The following is a 27,695-nucleotide window of genomic DNA, read 5'->3' as shown; positions in this document are numbered from 1 at the left end:
ACTTATGGGACACAGGCGCACGCTTGGCGCTGCTCCTTTGTTGATGCACGTGCAGCCACAGAGCACACAATTCACAAACACAGAAAAAAAATTGTTATTTTGTTTGGAGTGCCCTTTGGGGGTTACAGCACCCTTTAGCGGTCAATCCACCCGGCCCTTTATTCATGGGACACAGGCGCACGCTTGGCACTACTTTGTTGATGCACGTGCGGCTACTGCGCACACAATTCACAAACACAGAAAATATTTTTTTATTTGGTTTGGAGTGTACTTTGGGGGTTACAGCACACTTTAATGGTCAAGCCAGCCGGCCCTTTACTTATGACACAGGCGCACGCTTGGCACTTCTTTGTTGATGCACGTGCGGCTACTGCGCACACAATTCACAAACACAGAAAATTTTTTTTTCTTTGGTTTGGAGTGTACTTTGGGGGTTACAGCACCCTTTAACGGTCAAGCTAGCCGGCCCTTTACTTATGACACAGGCGCACGCTTGGCACTACTTTGTTGATGCACGTGCGGCTACTGCGCACACAATTCACAAACACAGAAAATATTTTTTTATTTGGTTTGGTCTGGAGTGTACTTTGGGGGTTACAGCACCCTTTAACGGTCAAGCCAGCCGGCCCTTTACTTATGACACAGGCGCATGCTTGGCACTACTTTGTTGATGCATGTGCAGCTACTGCGCACACTATTCTCAAACACAGAAAATATTTTTTTATTTGGTTTGGAGTGTACTTTGGGGGTTACAGCAACCTTTAACGGTCAAGCCAGCCAGCCCTTTACTTATGAAACAGGCGCACGCTTGGCACTACTTTGTTGATGCACGTGCAGCTACTGCGCACATAATTCACAAACACAGAAAATATTTTTTTATTTGGTTTGGACTGGAGTGTACTTTGGGGGTTACAGCACCCTTTAATGGTCAAGCCAGCCGGCCCTTTTACTTATGAAACAGAATCACTCTTGGCACTACTTTGTTGATGCACGTGCGGCTACTGCGCACACAATTCACAAACACAGAAAATATTTTTTTATTTGGTTTGGAGTGTACTTTGGGGGTTACAGCACCCTTTAACGGTCAAGCCAGCTGGCCCTTTACTTATGACACAGGCGCACGCTTGGCACTACTTTGATGATGCACGTGCGGCTACTGCGCACACAATTCACAAACACAGAAAATATTTTTTTTTTTGGTTTGGAGTGTACTTTGGGGGTTACAGCACCCTTTAACAGTCAAGCCAGCCGGCACTTTACTTATGAAACAAGGCACACTTGGCACTTCTTTGTTGATGCACGTGCAGCTACTGCGCACACAATTCACAAACACAGAAAATATTTTTTTATTTGTTTTGGACTGGAGTGTACTCTGGGCGTTGCAGCACCCTTTAACGGTCAAGCCAGCCGGCCCTTTACTTATGACACAGGCGCACGCTTGGCACTACTTTGATGATGCACGTGCGGCTACTGCGCACACAATTCACAAACACAGAAAATATTTTTTTATTTGGTTTGGACTGGAGTGTACTTTGGGGGTTACAGCACCCTTTAATGGTCAAGCCAGCTGGCCCTTTACTTATGAAACAGAATCACACTTGGCACTACTTTGTTGATGCACGTGCGGCTACTGCGCACACAATTCACAAACACAGAAAATATTTTTTTATTTGGTTTGGACTGGAGTGTACTTTGGGGGTTACAGCACCCTTTAACGGTCAAGCCAGCTGGCCCTTTACTTATGGAACAGAATCACACTTGGCACTACTTTGTTGATGCACGTGCGGCTACTGCACACACGATTCACAAACACAGAAAATATTTTTTTATTTGGTTTGGAGTGTACTTTGGGGGTTACAGCACCCTTTAATGGTCAAGCCAGCAGGCCCTTTACTTATGACACAGGCGCACGCTTGGCACTACTTTGTTGATGCACGTGCGGCTACTGCGCACACAATTCACAAACACAGAAATTATTTTTTTATTTGGTTTGGAGTGTTCTTTGGGGGTTACAGCACCCTTTAACGGTCAAGCCAGCCGGCATTTTACTTATGACACAGGCGCAGGCTTGGCACTACTTTGTTGATGCACGTGCGGCTACTGCGCACACTATTCACAAACACAGAAAATATTTTTTTATTTGGTTTGGACTGGAGTGTACTTTGGGGGTTACAGCACCCTTTAACGGTCAAGCCAGCCGGCCCTTTACTTATGAAACAGGCGCACACTTGGCACTACTTTGTTGATGCACGTGCGGCTACTGCGCACACAATTCACAAACACAGAAAATATTTTTTTATTTGGTTTGGAGTGTACTTTGGGGGTTACAGCACCCTTTATCGGTCAAGCCAGCCGGCCCTTTACTTATGACACAGGCGCACGCTTGGCACTACTTTGTTGATGCACGTGCGGCTACTGCGCACACAATTCACAAACACAGAAAATATTTTTTTATTTGGTTTGGAGTGTACTTTGGGGGTTACAGCACCCTTTAACGGTCAAGCCAGCTGGCCCTTTACTTATGACACAGGCGCACGCTTGGCACTACTTTGTTGATGCACGTGTGGCTACTGCGCAAACAATTCACAAACACAGAAAATATGTTTTTATTTGTTTTGGACTGGAGTGTACTCTGGGCGTTACAGCATCCTTTAATGGTCTAGCCAGCCGGCCCTTTACTTTTGACACAGGCGCACGCTTGGCACTACTTTGTTGATGCACGTGCAGCTACTGCGCACACTATTCACAAACACAGAAAATATTTTTTTATTTGGTTTGGACTGGAGTGTACTCTGGGCGTTACAGCACCATTTAATGGTCTAGCCAGCCGGCCCTTTACTTATGACACAGGCGCACGCTTGGCACTACTTTGTTGATGCACGTGCGGCTACTGCGCACACAAATCACAAACACAGAAAAAAAAAAAATTTTTTGTTTGGAGTGCCCTTTGGGGGTTACAGCACCCTTTAGCGGTCAATCCAGCTGGCCCTTTATTCATGGGACACAGGCGCACGCTTGGCACTACTTTGTTGATGCACGTGCGGCTACTGCGCACACAATTCACAAACACAGAAAATATTTTTTTATTTGGTTTGGAGTGTACTTTGGGGGTTACAGCACACTTTAACGGTCAAGCCAACTGGCCCTTTACTTATGACACAGGCGCAAGCTTGGCACTACTTTGTTGATGCACGTGCGGCTACTGCGCACACAATTCACAAACGCAGAAAATATTTTTTTTTTTGCTTTGGAGTGTACTTTGGGGGTTACAGCACCCTTTAATGGTCAAGCCAGCCGGCCCTTTACTTATGACACAGGCGCACGCTTGGCACTACTTTGTTGATGCACGTGCGGCTACTGCGCACACAATTCACAAACACAGAAAATATTTTTTTATTTGGTTTGGACTGGAGTGTACTTTGGGGGTTACAGCACGCTTTAACGGTCAAGCCAGCCGGCCCTTTACTTATGACACAGGCGCACACTTGGCACTTCTTTCTTGATGCACGTGCGGCTACTGCGCACACAATTCACAAACACAGAAAATATTTTTTTATTTGGTTTGGAGTGTACTTTGGGGGTTACAGCACCCTTTAATGGTCAAGCCAGCCGGCCCTTTACTTATGAAACAAGGCACACTTGGCACTTCTTTGTTGATGCTTGTGCAGCTACTGCGCACACAATTCACAAACACAGAAAATATTTTTTTATTTGGTTTGGACTGGAGTGTACTCTGTGCATTATAGCACCCTTTAACGGTCAAGCCAGCCGGCCCTTTACTTATGACACAGGCGCACGCTTGGCACTACTTTGTTGATGCACGTGCAGCTACTGCGCACACAAATCACAAACACAGAAAATATTTTTTTATTTGGTTTGGACTGGAGTGTACTTTGAGGGTTACAGCACCCTTTAACGGTCAAGCCAGCCGGCCCTTTACTTATGAAACAGAATCACACTTGGCACTACTTTGTTGATGCACGTGCGGCTACTGCACACACAATTCACAAACACAGAAAATATTTTTTTATTTGGTTTGGAGTGTACTTTGGGGGTTACAGCACCCTTTAACGGTCAAGCCAGCAGGCCCTTTACTTATGACACAGGCGCACGCTTGGCACTACTTTGTTGATGCACGTGCGGCTACTGCGCACACAATTCACAAACACAGAAAAAATTTTTTATTTTGTTTGGAGTGCCCTTTGGGGGTTACAGCACCCTTTAGCGGTCAATCCAGCCGGCCCTTTATTCATGGGACACAGGCGCACGCTTGGCACTACTTTGTTGATGCACGTGCGGCTACTGCGCACACAATTCACAAACACAGAAAATATTTTTTTATTTGGTTTGGACTGGAGTGTACTTTGGGGGTTACAGCACCCTTTAACAGTCAAGCCAGCCGGCCCTTTACTTATGAAACAAGGCACACTTGGCACTTCTTTGTTGATGCACTTTGTTGATGCACGTGCGGCTACTGCGCACACAATTCACAAACACAGAAAATATTTTTTTATTTGGTTTGCAGTGTACTTTGGGGGTTACAGCACCCTTTAACTGTCAAGCCAGCCAGCCCTTTACTTATGACACAGGCGCACGCTTGGCACTACTATGTTGATGCACGTGCGGCTACTGCGCACACAATTCACAATCACAGAAAATATTTTTTTATTTGGTTTGGAGTGTACTTTGGGGGTTACAGCACCCTTTAACGGTCAAGCCTGCCGGCCCTTTACTTATGACACAGGCGCACGCTTGGCACTACTTTGTTGATGCATGTGCGGCTACTGCGCACACAATTCACAAACACAGAAAATATTTTTTTATTTGGTTTGGAGTGTACTTTGGGGGTTACAGCACCCTTTAACGGTCAAGCCAGCCGGCCCTTTACTTATGACACAGGCGCACGCTTGGCACTACTTTGTTGATGCACGTGCGGCTACTGCGCACACAATTCACAATCACAGAAAATATTTTTTTATTTGGTTTGGAGTGTACTTTGGGGGTTACAGCACCCTTTAACGGTCAAGCCTGCCGGCCCTTTACTTATGACACAGGCGCACGCTTGGCACTACTTTGTTGATGCACGTGCGGCTACTGCGCACACAATTCACAAACACAGAAAATATTTTTTTATTTGGTTTGGAGTGTACTTTGGGGGTTACAGCACCCTTTAACTGTCAAGCCAGCCGGACCTTTACTTATGACACAGGCGCACGCTTGGCACTACTTTGTTGATGCACGTGCGGCTACTGCGCACACAATTCACAAACACAGAAAATATTTTTTTATTTGGTTTGGAGTGTACTTTGGGGGTTACAGCACCCTTTAATGGTCAAGCCATCCGGCCCTTTACTTAGGACTCAGGCACACGCTTGGCACTACTTTGTTAATGTACGTGCGGCTACTGCGCACACAATTCACAAACACAGAAAATATTTTTTATTTGGTTTGGACTGGAGTGTTTTTTGGGGGTTACAGCACCCTTTAACAGTCAAGCCAGCCGGCCCTTTTCTTATGACACAGGCGCACACTTGGCACTACTTTGTTGATGCACGTACGGCTACTGCGCACACAATTCACAAACATAGAAAATATTTTTTTATTTGGTTTGGATTGGAGTGTACTTTGGGTGTTACAGCACCCATTAACGGTCAAGCCAGCTGGCCCTTTACTTATGACACAGGCGCACGCTTGGCACTACTTTGTTGATGCACGTGCGGCTACTGCACACACAATTCACAAACAGAAAATATTTTTTTATTTGGTTTGGAGTGTACTTTGGGGGTTACAGCACCCTTTAACGGTCAAGCCAGCTGGCCCTTTACTTATGACACAGGCGCACGCTTGGCACTACTTTGATGATGCACGTGCGGCTACTGCGCACACAATTCACAAACACAGAAAATATTTTTTTATTTGGTTTGGAGTGTACTTTGGGGGTTACAGCACCCTTTAACGGTCAAGCCAGCTGGCACTTTACTTATGAAACAAGGCACACTTGGCACTTCTTTGTTGATGCACGTGCAGCTACTGCGCACACAATTCACAAACACAGAAAATATTTTTTTATTTGGTTTGGACTGGAGTGTACTTTGGGGGTTACAGCACCCTTTAATGGTCAAGCCAGCTGGCCCTTTACTTATGAAACAGAATCACACTTGGCACTACTTTGTTGATGCACGTGCGGCTACTGCGCACACAATTCACAAACACAGAAAATATTTTTTTATTTGGTTTGGACTGGAGTGTACTTTGGGGGTTACAGCACCCTTTAACGGTCAAGCCAGCTGGCCCTTTACTTATGGAACAGAATCACACTTGGCACTACTTTGTTGATGCACGTGCGGCTACTGCACACACAATTCACAAACACAGAAAATATTTTTTTATTTGGTTTGGAGTGTACTTTGGGGGTTACAGCACCCTTTAATGGTCAATCCAGCCTGCCCTTTATTCATGGGACACAGGCGCACGCTTGGCACTACTTTGTTGATGCACGTGCGGCTACTGCGCACACAATTCACAAACACAGAAAATATTTTTTTATTTGGTTTGGAGTGTACTTTGGGGGTTACAGCACCCTTTAACGGTCAATCCAGCCTGCCCTTTATTCATGGGACACAGGCGCACGCTTGGCACTACTTTGTTGATGCACGTGCGGCTACTGCGCACACAATTCACAAACACAGAAAATATTTTTTTATTTGGTTTGGAGTGTACTTTGGGGGTTACAGCACCCTTTAACGGTCAAGCCAGCCGGCCCTTTACTTATGACACAGGCGCACGCTTGGCACTACTTTGTTGATGCACGTGCGGCTACTGCGCACACAATTCACAAACACAGAAATTATTTTTTTATTTGGTTTGGAGTGTTCTTTGGGGGTTACAGCACCCTTTAACGGTCAAGCCAGCCGGCATTTTACTTATGACACAGGCGCAGGCTTGGCACTACTTTGTTGATGCACGTGCGGCTACTGCGCACACTATTCACAAACACAGAAAATATTTTTTTATTTGGTTTGGACTGGAGTGTACTTTGGGGGTTACAGCACCCTTTAACTGTCAAGCCAGCCGGCCCTTTACTTATGAAACAGGCGCACACTTGGCACTACTTTGTTGATGCACGTGCGGCTACTGCGCACACAATTCACAAACACAGAAAATATTTTTTTATTTGGTTTGGAGTGTACTTTGGGGGTTACAGCACCCTTTAACGGTGAAGCCAGCCGGCCCTTTACTTATGACACAGGCGCACGCTTGGCACTACTTTGTTGATGCACGTGCGGCTACTGCGCACACAATTCACAAACACAGAAAATATTTTTTTATTTGGTTTGGAGTGTACTTTGGGGGTTACAGCACCCTTTAACGGTCAAGCCAGCCGGCCCTTTACTTATGAAACAGGCGCACACTTGGCACTACTTTGTTGATGCACGTGCGGCTACTGCGCACACAATTCACAAACACAGAAAATATTTTTTTATTTGGTTTGGAGTGTACTTTGGGGGTTACAGCACCCTTTAACGGTGAAGCCAGCCGGCCCTTTACTTATGACACAGGCGCACGCTTGGCACTACTTTGTTGATGCACGTGTGGCTACTGCGCAAACAATTCACAAACACAGAAAATATGTTTTTATTTGTTTTGGACTGGAGTGTACTCTGGGCGTTACAGCACCCTTTAATGGTCAAGCCAGCCGGCCCTTTACTTTTGACACAGGCGCACGCTTGGCACTACTTTGTTGATGCACGTGCAGCTACTGCGCACACTATTCACAAACACAGAAAATATTTTTTTATTTGGTTTGGACTGGAGTGTACTCTGGCCGTTACAGCACCATTTAATGGTCTAGCCAGCCGGCTCTTTACTTATGACACAGGCGCACGCTTGGCACTACTTTGTTGATGCACGTGCGGCTACTGCGCACACAAATCACAAACACAGAAAAAAAAAATTATTTTGTTTGGAGTGCCCTTTGGGGGTTACAGCACCCTTTAGCGGTCAATCCAGCTGGCCCTTTATTCATGGGACACAGGCGCACGCTTGGCACTACTTTGTTGATGCACGTGCGGCTACTGCGCACACAATTCACAAACGCAGAAAATATTTTTTTATTTGGTTTGGAGTGTACTTTGGGGGTTACAGCACCCTTTAATGGTCAAGCCAGCTGGCCCTTTACTTATGACACAGGCGCACGCTTGGCACTACTTTGTTGATGCACGTGCGGCTACTGCGCACACAATTCACAAACACAGAAAATATTTTTTTATTTGGTTTGGACTGGAGTGTACTTTGGGGGTTACAGCACCCTTTAACGGTCAAGCCAGCCGGCCCTTTACTTATGACACAGGCGCACACTTGGCACTTCTTTCTTGATGCACGTGCGGCTACTGCGCACACAATTCACAAACACAGAAAATATTTTTTTATTTGGTTTGGAGTGTACTTTGGGGGTTACAGCACCCTTTAATGGTCAAGCCAGCCGGCCCTTTACTTATGAAACAAGGCACACTTGGCACTTCTTTGTTGATGCTCGTGCAGCTACTGCGCACACAATTCACAAACACAGAAAATATTTTTTTATTTGGTTTGGACTGGAGTGTACTCTGGGCATTACAGCACCCTTTAACGGTCAAGCCAGCCGGCCCTTTACTTATGACACAGGTGCACGCTTGGCACTACTTTGTTGATGCACGTGCAGCTACTGCGCACACAATTCACAAACACAGAAAATATTTTTTTATTTGGTTTGGACTGGAGTGTACTTTGAGGGTTACAGCACCCTTTAACGGTCAAGCCAGCCGGCCCTTTACTTATGAAACAGAATCACACTTGGCACTACTTTGTTGATGCACGTGCGGCTACTGCACACACAATTCACAAACACAGAAAATATTTTTTTATTTGGTTTGGAGTGTACTTTGGGGGTTACAGCACCCTTTAACGGTCAAGCCAGCAGGCCCTTTACTTATGACACAGGCGCACGCTTGGCACTACTTTGTTGATGCACGTGCGGCTACTGCGCACACAATTCACAAACACAGAAAAAAAAATTTATTTTGTTTGGAGTGCCCTTTGGGGGTTACAGCACCCTTTAGCGGTCAATCCAGCCGGCCCTTTATTCATGGGACACAGGCGCACGCTTGGCACTACTTTGTTGATGCACGTGCGGCTACTGCGCACACAATTCACAAACACAGAAAATATTTTTTTATTTGGTTTGGACTGGAGTGTACTTTGGGGGTTACAGCACCCTTTAACGGTCAAGCCAGCCGGCCCTTTACTTATGAAACAAGGCACACTTGGCACTTCTTTGTTGATGCACTTTGTTGATGCACGTGCGGCTACTGCGCACACAATTCACAAACACAGAAAATATTTTTTTATTTGGTTTGCAGTGTACTTTGGGGGTTACAGCACCCTTTAACTGTCAAGCCAGCCAGCCCTTTACTTATGACACAGGCGCACGCTTGGCACTACTTTGTTGATGCACGTGCGGTTACTGCGCACACAATTCACAATCACAGAAAATATTTTTTTATTTGGTTTGGAGTGTACTTTGGGGGTTACAGCACCCTTTAACGGTCAAGCCTGCCGGCCCTTTACTTATGACACAGGCGCACGCTTGGCACTACTTTGTTGATGCATGTGCGGCTACTGCGCACACAATTCACAAACACAGAAAATATTTTTTTATTTGGTTTGGAGTGTACTTTGGGGGTTACAGCACCCTTTAACAGTCAAGCCAGCCGGCCCTTTACTTATGACACAGGCGCACGCTTGGCACTACTTTGTTGATACACGTGCGGCTACTGCGCACACAATTCACAATCACAGAAAATATTTTTTTATTTGGTTTGGAGTGTACTTTGGGGGTTACAGCACCCTTTAACGGTCAAGCCTGCCGGCCCTTTACTTATGACACAGGCGCACGCTTGGCACTACTTTGTTGATGCACGTGCGGCTACTGCGCACACAATTCACAAACACAGAAAATATTTTTTTATTTGGTTTGGAGTGTACTTTGGGGGTTACAGCACCCTTTAACTGTCAAGCCAGCCGGCCCTTTACTTATGACACAGGCGCACGCTTGGCACTACTTTGTTGATGCACGTGCGGCTACTGCGCACACAATTCACAAACACAGAAAATATTTTTTTATTTGGTTTGGAGTGTACTTTGGGGGTTACAGCACCCTTTAATGGTCAAGCCATCCGGCCCTTTACTTATGACTCAGGCACACGCTTGGCACTACTTTGTTAATGTACGTGCGGCTACTGCGCACACAATTCACAAACACAGAAAATATTTTTTATTTGGTTTGGACTGGAGTGTTATTTGGGGGTTACAGCACCCTTTAACAGTCAAGCCAGCCGGCCCTTTTCTTATGACACAGGCGCACACTTGGCACTACTTTGTTGATGCACGTACGGCTACTGCGCACACAATTCACAAACATAGAAAATATTTTTTTATTTGGTTTGGATTGGAGTGTACTTTGGGTGTTACAGCACCCATTAACGGTCAAGCCAGCTGGCCCTTTACTTATGACACAGGCGCACGCTTGGCACTACTTTGTTGATGCACGTGCGGCTACTGCGCACACAATTCACAAACAGAAAATATTTTTTTATTTGGTTTGGAGTGTACTTTGGGGGTTACAGCACCCTTTAACGGTCAAGCCAGCCAGCCCTTTACTTATGACACAGGCACACGCTTGGCACTACTTTGTTGATGCACGTGCGGCTACTGCGCACACAATTCACAAACACAGAAAATATTTTTTTATTTGGTTTGGAGTGTACTTTGGGGGTTACAGCACCCTTTAATGGTCAAGCCAGCCGGCCCTTTACTTATGACACAGGCGCACGCTTGGCACTACTTTGTTGATGCACGTGCGGCTACTGCGCACACAATTCACAAACACAGAAAATATTTTTTTATTTGGTTTTGACTGGAGTGTACTTTGGGGGTTACAGCACCCTTTAACAGTCAAGCCAGCTGGCCCTTTACTTATGACACAGGCGCACGCTTGGCACTACTTTGTTGATGCACGTGCGGCTACTGTGCACACATTTCACAAACACATAAAAAATATATATTTTTTTAGCACTTGGGGGGAGCACCCCTGATGGACAGAGCACCCCCTGGACAACACTACAGCTGCCCTTTAGGACTGGGACACTGCACAGGACTTTGGAGTGGACACAGCCCCTATGGACTACTGACTGCACAACACAATCCAGCCAGCCCCTATGGACTTTGAAGTAGTGGACACAGCCCCTATTAACAACAGCAGCACAGCACAACACAGCCAGTCCCTATGGACTTTGAAGTAGTGGACACAGCCCCTATGGACAACAGCAGCACAGCGCAGCACAGCACAGCACAACACTATTCTGCACTACACTACACTACACAGCCCAGCCAGCCCTAACTCCCACCCTCCCTCTTCACTGTCCACAGCCGAGTGAGAAAATGGCGCTGACGTGGGTACCTTATATAGGATCCAAAACCCGTGAGACCCGGAAGGCTGGATGATGACGTTTTGCCTCGATTTCAGATCCGAGTCAGGCGGGAAAAGTCGAGCTTGACTCAGATCGGCCTCGGATCGGGGGGGCTCGGGGGGTTTCGGATTTCAGAAATCCGAACCTGCTCACCCCTAGTTTTTACCTTTTATGACTTACCTCTGCGAGCTGCTCCATGGATCTGTGTTTGTAATTCTCCTGGGACATTTGCTCTGGCTGAATCATGCTGGCTGTAACATCTCTGTGTGTGCAGACTGCTCTCCCCACACACTGATTAAACACCTGGACCCTGCTCTGTCTGTGAGCATTGCTAGTCTTAATTGGAATCACAGGTGTGGTCCTGATTCTCAAGGGCTGCAGAGGTGATTACTCCCTCTGCATGTTGTGCCTTGTTCCACTTAGAATGCCACTGCCAGACCACCTGTCTGTATCCACCAATCGCTGCCAGACTCTAGGTATATAGATCCTCCTCTAATAGCACTCAGTGCTTGAACATCTTGTTATGTTCCATGGTGTACTACTTGTGCTATAGCTGTACCTCTGTGTACCAGCATGTCCCAGGCTCCTGCTGGTTCCTAGACCAGTGCTATCCATAAGCCTGCTGCGTTCAGCTATCCACGCTACCAGCCTCTCACCTACGGCTCCCAGGCCACTCCAAGTAGTATCCATGCTACCAGCTTCTCCACACGTCTCCCAGGCCACACCAAGTAGCATGCTACCATCTCTCACCCACGGCTCCCAGGCCACACGAAGTAGCTTCCATGCTACCATCTCTCACCCATGGCTCCCAGGCCACACCAAGTAGCTTCCATGCTACCATCTCTCACCTACGGCTCCCAGGCCGCTCCAAGTAGCTTCCACGCTACCATCTCTCACCTATGGCTCCCAGGCTGCTCCAAGTAGCTTTCACACTACCATCTCTCACCAACGGCTATCCAGCTGCTCCACATAGCTACCCAGCTACCAGCGTCTACCCACGGCTATCCAGCCGCTCCATGTAGCCACCCAGCTACCAGCATCTACCCACAGCTATCCAGCCACTCCACATAGCTACCCAGCTACCAGCATCTACCCATGGCTATCCAGCCGCTCCACGTAGCCACCCAGCTACCAGCGTCTACCCACGGCTATCCAGCCACTCCACATATCTACCAGCGTCTACACACGGCTATCCAGCCGCTCCACATAGCCACCCAGCTACCAGCATCTACCCACGGCTATCCAGCCAATCCACATAGCTACCCAGCTACCAGTGTCTACCCACCGCTATCCAGCCACTCTACGTAGCCACCCAGCTACCAGCGTCTACCCACGGCTATCCAGCCGCTCCATGTAGCTACCCAGCTACCATCCATCTGCAAGCTCATCTACTGGTACCCCAACCAGCTCAGTCAGCCTACCTGCTGGTCCCAGTCCGGTCCCTCCAAGTGCCTTCTGGTCTCATTCCAACTTCTCAAGTTTCCAGTTCCAGTCACTCATCACCAAAGGCAGTTCTCATGCTACCAACTTCTTTTATTAAAAGAGCTATTCATGTTCCCCATGGTTCCAGTCCAGCCGGCCTCCAGTGATTCCAGTTCATCACCTGATACAGGTAACTCACTAGCACCAACTGTGAGACACCTATACCAGGTGCAGACTCTACCTTGCAAGGTCCACTGTACGCCCTGAAGAAAGGAGGATAGGCAGAGATGAACAGACAGTAAAAGACAGACACACAGGTACGGTACATACAGTACTCACCGGAGATACTCTTTCTTCGTCCCGGTCAATCCCACACAGAGGTCCCTGTAGGAGAGAGAATATGCCATGAAAGGTCCTTTCCTGCTCTAATAGTGTGTCACACTAATCTACTGTAACATTAATATCAGCCCTACTGTATCTCACCAGCCTAACAAACTACAATATTAATGTACAGTACAGTTGCCCTCACAGAGGGCCTACCGGTACCTGTTATGGTGGAAGAGGCTTTGAGGGGTGGAACTTCTTTAGCTCTTTTACTTTCCACCCCTGTAGTCCTCTCCTGTCCTCCGCTTCTCTCTTCACACAGGTCTTCCTCTCTTCAGACCTGTTGGTCTACTGTAGGTTTGGTTTAATGTTCCGTTGGCCTCACATAGGGCCTATCTGTTATGGTGGAAGAGGCTTTGAGGGGGGGAACTTCCTTAGCTCTTTTGCTTTCCACCCCTGTAGTCCTCTCCTGTCCTCCGCTTCTCTCTTCACACAGGTCTTCCTCTCTTCAGACCTGTTGGTCTACTGTAGGTTGGGTTTAATGATCCGTTGGCCTCACATAGGGCCTATCTGTTATGGTGGAAGAGGCTTTGAGGGGGGAAACTTCTTTAGCTCTTTTGCTTTCCACCCCTTTAGTTCTCTCATGTCCTCAGCTTCTTTCTTCTGCCGCTGCCACGTCCTGGCCAGCGGCGGCGCTGGGTCTTCCAGTCTTCTGACAAGTCCCTCCAAGTCGTGTTTGTTGATTGAAGATCTGTACTTGTATGCGTGACTGTCCTCCATGCATGTTTCCTTGGCATGCGCAGCACCCCATTCTACGTGTCCTTTATCCAGGTAAGTTCTTCTTTTCCAATCCTGAATCTTGTCCGGCATCTTGAGTGGATATCTTCTCTTAAATTGTTGGGGATTGGCACTTTCTTCCGACTTCCATCAAAGTTCACCTGCTTGGTCCAATTGCAATACAGGTCGTAGGGCACGTGTTCTTGAAATATTGCTTGAGCATATCGATGCATCTCACAATTGACAGCTCTGAAAATGTCATTGTCCTTGTCAACGTTGATTACAGCCAGTGGTATATCCGGTAAGGGTGCTCCAAATACAGTCAGTGGTGCTGGGGTGCTCAACATGACAGGCGTTCCTGGTGAAAGTACAGGCATGCTTGCATTGCTGATCCTCGATTCTTCAACTGACCGTTCAGGCAGGTGATATGATGCCACTGGTGTACTCTCCCACTGAGGCAGGCTGCATGATGGCACTGGTGTCATATCCAAGTGCTCTGATGCCACTGTATTGTCCATATCTAGCAAGTGGAAGGATGGGTCAGTCTCCAAGTTTAAATCGTCATCGTTATCCTCAGGCTCAAAATCATCCGGTGTGACCATTTCATACTGGAATGCCTGGTCATGTCTCTTCCTGGTACTCTGGGCAGCGGCCTCTTGCCATTCTTCTTTACTTTGCCGGATTGCTTCTTTCATTGCTTCTGCAATGGTGTCCTTCAGCCCTTCCTTCAGCTCTTCTTTCAAGTTGTCAATTTTCGCTTCCAGATGACCAACTTTTCCCACGAGGTCTCTCACCATCCTAGCACAGCTACATGTGCATGCATTATCTTCTTGGAATTACAGTTTTTGCCGAGTTGGTGAGCGGGATAAATCTTCAACAAGAGGCTCAAAGGTGTCCAATTCTTCAGGTCCATAAATCACTGGTGTTTGCTCCTGGTTCTGGACGTTCATGGGTTGCTCCACGTTCCCTGGTCCATTTTCTCTGATGTCCACTTGCAAAGAGTTGTTCTTGGGCTTTGCATTCTTCCTTGCCTTGACTAGAAGAGGTACCTGTAAATTTTCCTTACCTGTTTTCTTCTTGGAAGGTTTGCTTGTAGACCGATGTGGGACTAGTGCACTCAGCCTTTTGGTCATTGGAAGTGGGCAAGATTCGTTTCTGTTGTAAAAACATTTGCTCTTCACCATTTTGACAGTTCGGTGCACTCTGAAATACACAAGTATAAAGACACTAAATACAATGTGAAGTAAAATAGTGGAAATATATGTACTGGATACAGTAAATGTTTCACATTACAACACTGTAAACAATTACAGTACCATACTGCACTTTCAAGAATGTGCTGCTACTGTACTCTATACAACTCCAGTAATAACCCTATCACACAGAAAAGCAAATGACAGTACTGTAGCATTTACTTAGTGCAGTAATTTGCTGATCTGATTTTTACTGTGTGAAAGGGTCACTTTGACCTTACATTTAACCTGGTCATTTTGAAAAAAAATTTTCAACAGTAAATATACCGTAGATTCAATCAAATATACCGTAGTACATACTGTACGGTACAGTACTGTACACAGTACTAAGCAGTGTTAGGAGACAGTGAAAAGAGATACGGTACTGTAAGGTACCATACAGTACTGCACCAACCAATCAGTTCCCAACTTTAATTTTTCAACGTTGCATTTGAATAATTACATTTGGGAGCTGATTGGTTGATAATGTACCTTACAGTTTCACTGTCTCCTAACACTGTGCATGTGTTATACAGTATATACAGGTAAATATAGGAGATTACAGCGCCAAATGTTAAAGCACTAACAACTATTGTGAGATTGTATAGAGGCACAAGATAATAAATATGATACAGTACATAATACAGGTGTCTAAAAAACACACATTATATACTATACAGTACTGTACGGTAGGTGTCAGCTCATCAGTAATAAAATGTGTGAATATCTGAACTGATATACAGTACTGTAAAGTAGAGCGCCAAATGTGCTATTTTTATAACATAAATCAAAACTTAGTGTGTACAGTACCATTAGAACCATTAGTGTAAAAGTTAAATGTGCAAAGTGGTGCAATAATGCAATGATACAGTACTGTAGGTATATGTGCAAATAAGCGACTACGGGGACGGGGCATAGCGAGGCAGTGGGATATTAAACACAGCAATATTGCGACTGAAACTAAAATGGCCACTGAGCAACACAAGATGGCGGCAGGGACAAGACGGTCACTCACAGGAGACTATCTGGGACAATGGGCGACTAGGAATCGATCAATGGCAGCGGGATATTAAACACAGCAGTTTTGCTACTGAAACTAAAATGGCCGCTGAGCAAAACAAGATGGTGGCGGGGACAGGACGGTCACTCACGGGAGACTATATGGCACAATGGGCGACTAGGAATCGATCAATGGTATACGGTGTGTTTAATTGAAGCTTGATATGCAAATAAGCGACTACGGGGACGGAGCATGCCGAGGCAGCGGGATATTAAACACAGCAGTTTTGCGACTGAAACTAAGATGGCTGCTGAGCAAAACAAGATGGCGGCGGGGACAGGACAGTCACTAACCCTATTCCCCAGCCATGCCCCGTCACCACCGCACTGCTCCCCCTCCCGGCCACCTGGTCAAAGCCGTGAGACCTCTAATGGTCATTGCAACCACAATTAGTGGGGATTAATCAGCAGTTTTGCAACCCCTCCTTTCCTCATGGCCCAGTCCAAATCTCACAGCATTATGTCACTGCCCCTATACTGTTTAACCCTTATGCACAGCAGGCTCAATACTGTACAGTACAGTATGTCCATAGTCAGTGTGCAAGCCCTCAGCTAATGGTTCAACCACCCCTTCCACTGGCTCCTACAGTACACCTACTTTTACTGTACATTGCCCCCTGTTCCAAGGCACACATTGGCATCGTCACAGATTGTGCTGCAGCTGCCAGTTTCTGCTACTGCGCTTGATGTTGCTGTTTGTAATGCAGATGTTTCAAGTTTTCAGGTTCCATTGGTTCATATACAGTACAGTAGTAGTGGCTGCTTCAACATCCACATCCATAGTTGCAGACATACAGTACTGTATAGTAGTGGGTGCACCGTGCATTGAGACAGGCTTCTACTGTACATCTACTGTATGGTTGGAGTGGCGGTCCCTTCGACATCAGGATCAGGGGAGAAAAGCATTTTTGCTAATGTTAGTGCTTATGAATCTTCTGACACTTCTAGCTCCCTGCCAGTTTGTTCTTTGGGAAACCCAGGGCCACCTGCTGCTACAGTATGGGGGGGTTGGGGGGTTGGAGTTATTTTCACTTTTGACCTCAAAATGACACCTGGTGTTCACCTCCATCTGGGGCACCCAAATACTGTCTTGTTTCATGTATTTTTTTTTTATCGTTATATGGGCTGTGGGCCTAGGGGCACTGCTTACAGTATTTCACCACCAGGCTTAATTATAATACAAATTCATTATTAATAAATTTGTTAGGCTGGTTCGTTAGGGCATACAGTATATTAATGTGGAGAAGTGGATTAGTGTGACACTGTTAGAGCAGGAAAGGGCCCTGCACAGCGGATTCTCTCTCCTACAGTACATTGTGTGTGGGATCGAGCAGGATGAAGAACAAGAGCATCTCCGGTGAGATCCTGTGTGTCTGTCTTTTACTGTCTGTTCATCTCTGCCTATCCTCCTTTCTTCAGGGCATACAATGGACTTTGCTCTCCGATGCAAGGTAGAGTCTGCACCTGGTATAGGTGAAACTCTGGATCTGAGGCCAAAAGTACCAGTGATGATTTTAACTTAAAAGCCTAATCTTTTTGTGTAGTCCTCGGTCCAGTAGGGCGTATCGGTCGGCATTGAGGAAGGACAGTTCTCACGTCATCTCCTTCCTCCTAGGTACTGTACAGTAGTCATGTCCGTGTCCAGCTTGGAATTCCAAGACATGCCAGCGGCAGAAGAAAGAAGCGGGGGACAGTAGAGGACTACGGGGGTGGAAAGCTAAAGAAGTCCCCCCCTCTGTAAAGCATGTTACTGTAGGTTAAATAAAAATTGTAATTAATTTATAAAATTGGTGTTTGTACTGTATGTAATTCAGTTTTTAAGTGCGCCTGAGACCCAACACGTGCATCTGTCATTAAAAAGGTACAAAAAGTCAATAACACACAGATGCAGGGGTGTATCATCCTATCGGCCAGGATTTCACTCACCAGGGGCGCGCCGGCCGATGGGGGTTGCCGCCCACAGTCATATACTGTACAGTATCCCTGTTGCCCATCCCAGTGATTTCACAGCTGCCCAGAACTTACAATAGTATACAGTACAGTAGACATACAGTACTGTACACACTGAGGGCCATCTTCAATTTAGGGGTCTACTTACTTTTTTTAGCCGGTTGGCTTAAAAAAAAGTTTATCTGATTACGTCATTTCGCCAGGCGAAAATTATCGCTGTATTCAATTTGAAAGCTTTTCCGCCTACCGTAGGCGGGAAGTCAATGCAATGTACAGTAAGACAGTATGTGAAAAAGTTTTGCCTACTGTATGAATAGCAGGCGGAAAAAATTGGTGAATTGGGGTGCAACTTTGCGGGAAGCCTTCAACGTGCAGCCTTAAGACAGTCCCCTAAAGGTACTGTAAACTGCATAACTTTTTTTTTTTTTTTAAACTGTCAGAACACACCAAAAATTCACTTTCATTTTAGAGGCGGAATAAAAAAAATTGGGGGGGGGGAAGTTAAACATGTAGAGGTGAATTTACTAAGATGGGAGTTCTATTGAAGTTACTGTACTGTATGTTGCCCATAGCAACCAATCAGATTCTACTTCTCATTTATCTACAGTAGCACCTTCTAGAAGATAATACCCGGAATCTGATTGGTTGCTATGGGCAACATCACTTAATAGAACTCCCATCTTAGTACATTTACCCCCTAATATATAAAATGTACTGAGTTTAGTAAGGGTTGGATAACAATACTGAACAAAAGTAGCGAAGATTTAAACAAAAAAAAAATAGGGTATACCGTAGATCTGGGTATACTGTAGGCTACATGGGTATTCCGTAGATCTGGGCATGCGCCTGAGATACGATGACATACAGTATTGTAGGACACACTCAAGCCAGGTGCAACCTTGGTATTGCAGGCGGCTGTAGTGTAATGGTAAATAATCAAACCAGTACATTACGCTGCCTGTACAACCCTTTTGTGGGTTTGAAACTTGAAAGGTTACACTTTTTATTTTTTATTATTATTACACAGTCAAGGTTACACTTTTTTGTCATAAAGTACTGTGGCATAGAAATACCAGAATTTCTGGATAATGTATTAGTGAAGATTTAAAACAAAATAAAATTACCGTATACAGTATACTGTGTATTTTAAAGGTCTCGAACCAGCAGCACAAGAAAATGGTAGATGCAGTAGGGCTAGGCATTAGCCCCCTAGACTACTGCATCTACTGTACTGTAGTTCCTAGAGTCATGGAATCACTACAATGTCTACTGTAAGTCCGGGACAGGGTCGACAGTATTGTACTTACTATAATACAGACAACTGGGCATGCGCAGTGCTATGAGACTCAATACGCCACAGTGTAGCGCGCAACTACTGTGGCAATGCGGTATACTGTATGGCGTACCGTATGGAGCAACAAACTACAGTACGGTAGCTGGGCACATCTACAGTACATACAGTATAATATATTGAGTTTTGTAAGGGTTGGATAACAATACTCAACTACAGTACTATAGTGAACATTAAAAAATAAATAAATTATCAAGGTCTCGAACATAAGGAGAGAAGTGTAAGCAAGATGGATCACCTAACCCCTTGCTCACAAGTCTCTCCTAGTAAGAATTGCATCTGTCCTCTACAGTACTACCATACGATGAAGTACTCAGGCGTCTATAGCGTAGAGGTAAGAAATTTAACTTCTACATTGCAGACATCTGTACAACCCAGTTCCAGGTTCGAAACCTGGAAGGTAAAACTTTTTTTTTTATTTTTTTTTATTATTATTAGACAGTCAAGGTTACACTTTTTATTTTTAATATTATTATTACACAGTGTGTAATGCGGTGATCCCAATGTTACTGTGTGTGAATCATGACCAGCTACTGTATGATCTTCCATACTGTACGCCATGGCATACTGTAGCGCTACAAGGGTATGGCTATTGCGCAGCACCACTGGCAATGCATTGCAACCCTACCACTGGGCACGTGCCAGAGATCCTATTTGTACCGTAACCCCTCAGAACTGGCTATAAGTCACCACAGCGCCAACTGTGCTGACATTGACGCAATTTTGTGGTTTAAACACAGAGTCAGTTTGTAGTGCAGGGACTTCTCTCTCAAACAGAGTCAACTATCAGTTACTGAACACTTTAAATCACTAAAGTTTCCAAGTCTGGGACAGCATTGCCATTGACGCAAGTTTGCACTCTAGAGCACAGTCAGTTTGTAATACAGAGACTTCCCTCCAAACAAATTCCACTACTGTAGCACTTTATGAAGTCATGAATTTACAATTGTGTATACTGTAAGTCTCGGACAGCAATACAGACAACTGGGCATGCGCCATGGCATAGCGCTACTTGGTTTATGGCTTGGCTCCATTGGACATGCAGCACACATTCCATTGTCATTGCAACCCGTCCACTGGGAATGCGCTGACATTGACTCTTTAACAGGGCCCATTACCACTTGATGGTCATAACAAATCACTATAATGTCCAAGTCTGGGTCAGCGCCGGCATTGACACAAGTTTGCGTTCTAAGGTAGAGTACTGTATGTACTATAATAAAAATCCTATTTTCGCTGTTTGACTCCCGAAGCACTGGGCATGCGCTCCACATGTACTGTATTGAATACTGAATATTTTAAGTGAAGAATTTAAAAATAATTAAAAAAAACATATTTTCAAGGTCTGGAACCCACGGAACAAGAAGAGGGGAGAAGCAGTGAGACTAGGTATTAGACCGCTAGGCCACATGCTTCACCCATTACTAGAGTTCTGTAGTTTGTAAAGTAATGAAACCTCTACAATGTCTAAGTCTGGGACAGTGCCGACAGTATTTACATTTGCGCAAACACAGTATGATTTCAACCACACTGTCAGTGGGTAATTCAGAGCTTAATGATTTCAAACTGTATTAGACATTCTTCTACCGCTTTATTATACCATACATTCCTGATTCCATGTGGAAAATGCTGTAATACAGAACATACCATACGGTACATTGGAAATCACACACACGCGCTATGTAGTTTAGGAAAAGTGACACCTGGTGGGCAAAATGTTGTATTACACGTAATGAAATCAGATGTATGCGCTATGTAGTTTAGGAAAAGTGACATCTGGTAGGCAAAAAGTTTTATTACACGTAATGACTTTTTTCATTACTAAACTTTCTTTGTGGTGCGACTCATGGCGTGGTGTGTGGCGCGCCATGCGTGGCGTGAGAGATAACTCTGTGATGCCACATTATAGCTGGGCACATCAGTATACTATCTTTACCTTCTACCAGTAAGAAATACTTCAAATAGTTATTCACTGGAAAGTAAGAAGGACTTGAAACAGACAACAGTATATAAAGATCTTCAGGTAGCCCATATAAAAGAAGAATACTGTTTGTGGTCCAAATCTGAAGATATCTCCTCATTAAAATTATGTATATAATGGTTTGAGTAGATAAACACTATGAAGTTCCATCCCCTCTAGCAGATGGATCTCATGCCTGTCATCCCCCGTTTTAGTGGAACAAAGGTCAGACTATAAAGTACTGGTGCTTATTTTTTAGGAGAATGGTCACACTAAATTTATAGAAAAATTATATTTATTTCATTGTAGCACTGAAAGATACAATAATCAGTATTATCAATTACCAAACTAACACCTGACTTTAATAGGTGTAAAATGTATATTGAAATGTAGTGTATCTAAACATACTTTAAACGCTATCTAGACTGAATACAGTGGCATGCAGGGGGTGCGGCCCGCACCCGAGTGTCACCTGCCAAGGGTTGACACCAAGGTGCAGGCTCCCCCTCAGAGACAGGAGCCGGTTGCTGCACTGTAATATTAAGTGCAGCATTCGGCTCCTGTCACAGTGAGGGAGCCGGCAATGCCCGTGCCCGCACCTCCTGCACCTACCACCGTCACCATCCCATTGATAAGTTTGTTTGCCATGGGCCGAGGACCAGGATCGGGCCTGAAGCCACGCCCCCTTCCTGAGGCCACACCCCTCACCGAGACCATGCCCCTTTTTCAGCGGGCGCCGTGCGCATTGCTTCCCTCCCCACACCGGGTGTCACCACGGGGAGGGACGCCACTGACTGAATATTTAAGGAGTGTATCCCAGCATATGTGTTTGTCATGGTACTTCACATGTACGCTTCCAATCCACCTCTTTATGCATAAAGGGAAAATACATTTAATACAAATGCAAGTTTTGGTGCATTGACGCTGCAGCCAAATGTTATTAATGTTATGCTAATAGACTCACAAGTTAGTGTGGGTTTCAATAAAATTTCAATTTTGAGTCATACTCAATTTATTGCCCCTGCTAAACAAGAAGCATGCAGTTTGCATTTACTGTAAAAAAAATGTTCTGCCATGTTCCAAAGTCTGATTCAATTTATTGTCCTTAAACCAGTTTGGCAGAAACATCTATTACTTTTACTCACAGATGCTTCAGCAGCTCTTCCTTTTTATATATGTTACATTTGTTATAGTGCACACAGAAGAGCAATCTGCCCAAAATGCCAATTTCATGACAAACGACGAGTGCAGCAACCTTCTGTTAGCAACAACACTTTTTTGCCAAAGACATGCAACATTATCTTTCTTACTTTCTTCTTAAAGATTTATAGAAGGTTGCCATAAGGTCTTAACACATATCTATAAAAAAAATCGATTTAAGGAGTCTTTGTGGGATCCAGGATTCATTGAATTTAAGAGTCAGTTTAATTACCAATATTATACGTCATTCCAAAGTAAATATTAGAAGCAATGTATCAGTGACCACATATCTTGCACTTTCAAACTGAAGTAAATTTACAAAAACAAATTGTTCCAGTAAAAGCTATTTACAGTACAGACTACTTTCTGTAAATAACTAACTTCCGGTAAGTTTAAAGTCTATAAGACAAAAAGTGTCTTAAACACAAACACATTTTATTTTATAAGTTTTATACATTTATAGATGATCAGCTGTACTTGTAATGGGATGGAGCATACACATATAACCATCCCCTTTGATCGAATTTATCTTCAAAATCAACAGAAATATCACTAAAGTATATCGCCATCTATCCTATCTTACTGTAATATTTACTGTAACTTGCCTCTTTTTAATTTAAACAATATACTATTCATTTGATTTTCACTTGGGGCTGTCTTAATTTCAAATACTGTAACACCTATTTTAATTTTCCCATTTTAATATACATTAATGTATGTATACATATTTATGCACATTATACTCTTTGTTTGCATATTTGCTCTTATGTTGACAGAGTTTATTGAAATAAAATTACCCATTTTCACAACCTTGGTGGTGTTAGTCTCAGGTGAATATGTGGGCATTGTATAAAAGTGATGCAGCACCCCACAAGACAAGAATATATTTAAATAAATGAAATCTACACTATTTCCTGATTCTTTCAATTCCTAATCCTGCAAACTGAAATCGCATCTGGTGTAACTGTGTTCATAGCCCACATCTGAGGGGAACACTTGCATCCATCAGCATTTGCAAAATTTTCTAACTTAACATGACTCTTGCATTTCTGAATTTTAGCTCATTCCATGCACGGTTCCATAAAATACACAGTCAGTTAGCAAATACACTTTTTTGACATCACAATATCAATTGTGTAAGTTGTGTTTCTGAATCTCCATTTTTTTCTAGATGACCCTTACCATATGTCTATTACATAGTTGAATTTTACTTTCTTTTTTGCAAGTACTGTATTTTTGTTCTGAAGATTTTTTGTATGGGACTTAGGGGCAAATGTACTAAGCTCTGGAAAGTGATAAGTTTGAGAGTGATAAACTACCATCCAAACAGCTCCTGTCATTTTGTCAAACAGCCTGTGACATGACAGAAGCTGAGTTGCTGGTAGTTTATCACTTTCCAATTTATCACTTTCCAGAGCTTAGTAAATATCCCCTTAATCTAGTCGAATCTAGTCACCGTCCTAGTTTTATTTGGTAGCCCCCAGCTATTTTCCATTATTTTTCTACAAATATTTCTTAAACATGTGTACATGTTTGGGGGTGTCCTGTGGTCTGGATTTGAACCCTAGTATGTTAGGGACCTACCCAACAGAGGTTACCCGGATGTGGTGGGTAGGCCCATAACCTCGGCCAAGATTATGCCAAAAACCTCTACTCAGTGCAAAAATTTATTTATTTATACACAATCAGTTAATTTGGAGTTGAGCACCTGTATTTCTTTTTGTGTATATATATCAATTGTCTCCACAGGTAGCAGCCCCAAATAAATATATATATATATATATATATATATATATATTCAGGGTGTGCAGTTTGAGGCCCATTTTCTATATGAATTCAAACAGTGGATTGCTTTGCACACCTGGAAAGCCTGAGACACTTTCCACTCAGACTAGCACCCCTACTACATTGGTTTAGAGCATGGCATCTGGCATTGTGATATGCACACAAGTCAGAGGCACAATATAGGTAAGTCCTGCAAATATTTAGACTGTGTAGTGGCAGCTTTGGTTCATATATGGGGCGTGGATCCCCCTGGATTGCTTTGGTTGATCTGTGGTCTGGATTTGAACCATAGTATGTTAGGGACCTACCCGACAGAGGTTACCCAGATGTGGTGGGTAGGCCCATAACCTTGGCCAAGATTATGCCAAAAACCTCAATGCAAAAATGTATTTATTTATATACAATCAGTTAATTTGGAGTTGAGCACCGGTATTTCTTTTTGTGTACATGTGGGCAACATTTTTTATTAATATAGAACCTTTATACATATTTGCATTTAATTGTTGCATGTTTTGCAATATATATGTGTAATGATGTATCAACAACAGACTTCAGTAGAGCAGTGCAACATTATGAACAAAACATCAAGCATGAACAATGGTTGCTTGAACTGATAAAGAAATAGAAATAGATATACAGTGATAATCAGGAATGGGATATATGTTTGTGTCAAGTAATAATAATGATAATTGGAAGGAAGCTAGCTATAATAGTGTGGCAGTAGTATCTCCCCTACTGGATCATCATAGTTAGGGCTATTTCCTCTTCTGAAGTTTAGTTAAATATATGACAGTTTATATTAGGAATTTAACAGCCACATGTTCTATATATGCAGTAACTAAGCAGTACTCAGTTTTAAATAAAAATCGTGAGGTGCTATAAAAATATGTGTAGGCTGGTGAGCAACTGTCCCAATGTCCACCTTTCTGGTACTCCTCTGTACCAAACTATCTACAACATCCTTTTCCTGGGAAAGTTATGCATGGTCTAACTGGAACACCAAGCTTTTAGACATAAGATGCTGCATGAAATAAGAAAAATTGTCAAGAAAGAAAAAATAGTAATTAGACTCAAAATAAAACAAAACTCTATGTATTACACAGTAACAAACAATGCTGTTTCATCCAATTTAAAGTAGACTGCCGCGACTTTTTTATTATGTAAAATACATTATTCAGCTAAAATAATCTTATTCCACAGTTCTTCTTGTTAACACTATTTTTATATTTTTAGCTCCAATTGGTTTGTTTCTCGCTCTGCTGAGTTAAATTTAAATTTTACCCATATATGAAAATAAGCAAAGCAATTTGTCATGGATCAGAATGCATTGCATTGTGGCCATCTCAATGGTTAACAATCAACTTGCTATTGAATGTCTGGAATTTTGTACATCAGGGCATAAAATAGTATAACATTGTAAAATATAAACATTCGACAGTCAAAAAAAAATGTACAAAAAATTTGAATACAGTTTCCTTTTCAAAGGAATGATAGATATTTACTTTTTCTATGTTTATTCGACAGTAACCTAATTTAAACAGTTAAATAAATATATTTTCATAATTATTAAAAATATATATTTAGCAATTTTCCAAATCTGCCTACTGGATAAATGGAAAATCGGATAACATTTATAGATTTCATTTGTTTTAAAGTAGTATTTCTAAAACAACACATTGATGTCATTCAGTGCAAATCGAATTAACATAGTATAAAAGATGGAATATAATAAATGAGTTAAGGAGCAAATAGATATTTTTAGTATTTGAATAAATAGCACCATTTCTGAAAGATGACTATATCTAAAATACAAGCAGCATTGCATAATGAATCTAAAATGTAAAAATATATTTGATAGTGCAGTTAGTATAGCTTTGCAGTTTAGTGCAAATATTGTTCTCTGTCTGTTCAGGTTGACGGTTGAACAGAGGCTCATTTGATGGGATTAGTGGCAGGAAATATTCTGTGCATATAGTAGACAATATATGAAAAAATTATATATATATATATATTTATATACTGAATAATTAGTTATGAATTATGTAAACTTTTCTTCCTCTACTAAAATATAAACTTGCTTTACATACATTATAAGGACAATTAAAGACAATTAAAAACTGCAGGTAACGGTAATTTTAGTTTATGTCACAGTTGCTTATGCCAATGGTATGGGAATGCAACTAGTCATTAACTAAAGTTTGTTTTGAAAAGTTTCTTAATTTGATAAGGTAGGCACGGAGAAATTCGTTCAAGTGTTTTATTTGCTCTGTTCTTTTGGGTTGAAAATACACAACGACAAAGATTTGTTAACTCAAAGTAATTGCTAGCTCTTATAGCAGTTTATTTCCCTCTTCACAGCAGCAGAAGAGCTCTTGAAATTAGTTCTGTTTACCCTTTGTTTTTACAGCATCAATAGACTTTTCCCGAGAGCAACAAATTAACCTTCAATAGAGACACACTCCTACAATAAATACACTTTCCCGCCTCTAATTTGTGTTGGTTTGTTCTTTTTTATTATTTATACCATACCACACAGTCAATTATTGCTATTCCTCCTCCAACTCATCCCAAAGTGACAACTGGAAAGCACATTCAGTCCTACAAGAAGTCGAGCCGGTTTAATAAAAGATACGAGGGCAGAATGAATGTAGGTTTTAGTAAGTTATTGTCACTCAAACTTGTCATTTCTGTGAAAGACTGCTTCTGAAAAGAAAATCAAGCTTGAAATGAAAATTATAAATAGCAGTTAAATTATCTAGTTTTGCAAAAAATTCTTCAATACACTAACATACACATATGTTTAACGGAGAATGCTATATGAATCCAAGGTTAAAGTACAAGATATACTGTAAATTAAAGCATTTTTGACCATACAAAAACACCCATCTAAATGCTGAGTATTTTGCATTCACACCAACAGTTCAATCTGACAGCTGGAAAAAAAAAATCAGTGGTTTGCATTGCTTTGCATAGCAATGAAAGTACACACTTGACATTACACAGTCATTAAAATTATGTATAATTTATATTTATGCTAAAACATAGCTTTAAGAAGTATAACATTATCTATTTTGTGTAAAATAACATTCATTCATGTTTACTGTGTTACTTATCACTCTATGGTGTAG

This window comes from Taudactylus pleione, unplaced genomic scaffold, assembly GCF_031769625.1.
Source record: "Taudactylus pleione unplaced genomic scaffold, aTauple2 ptg000066l, whole genome shotgun sequence".
Classification (NCBI taxonomy): domain Eukaryota; kingdom Metazoa; phylum Chordata; class Amphibia; order Anura; family Myobatrachidae; genus Taudactylus; species Taudactylus pleione.
The sequence above is the reverse complement of the archived record's forward strand: the minus strand, read 5'-3'. Positions refer to the sequence as shown.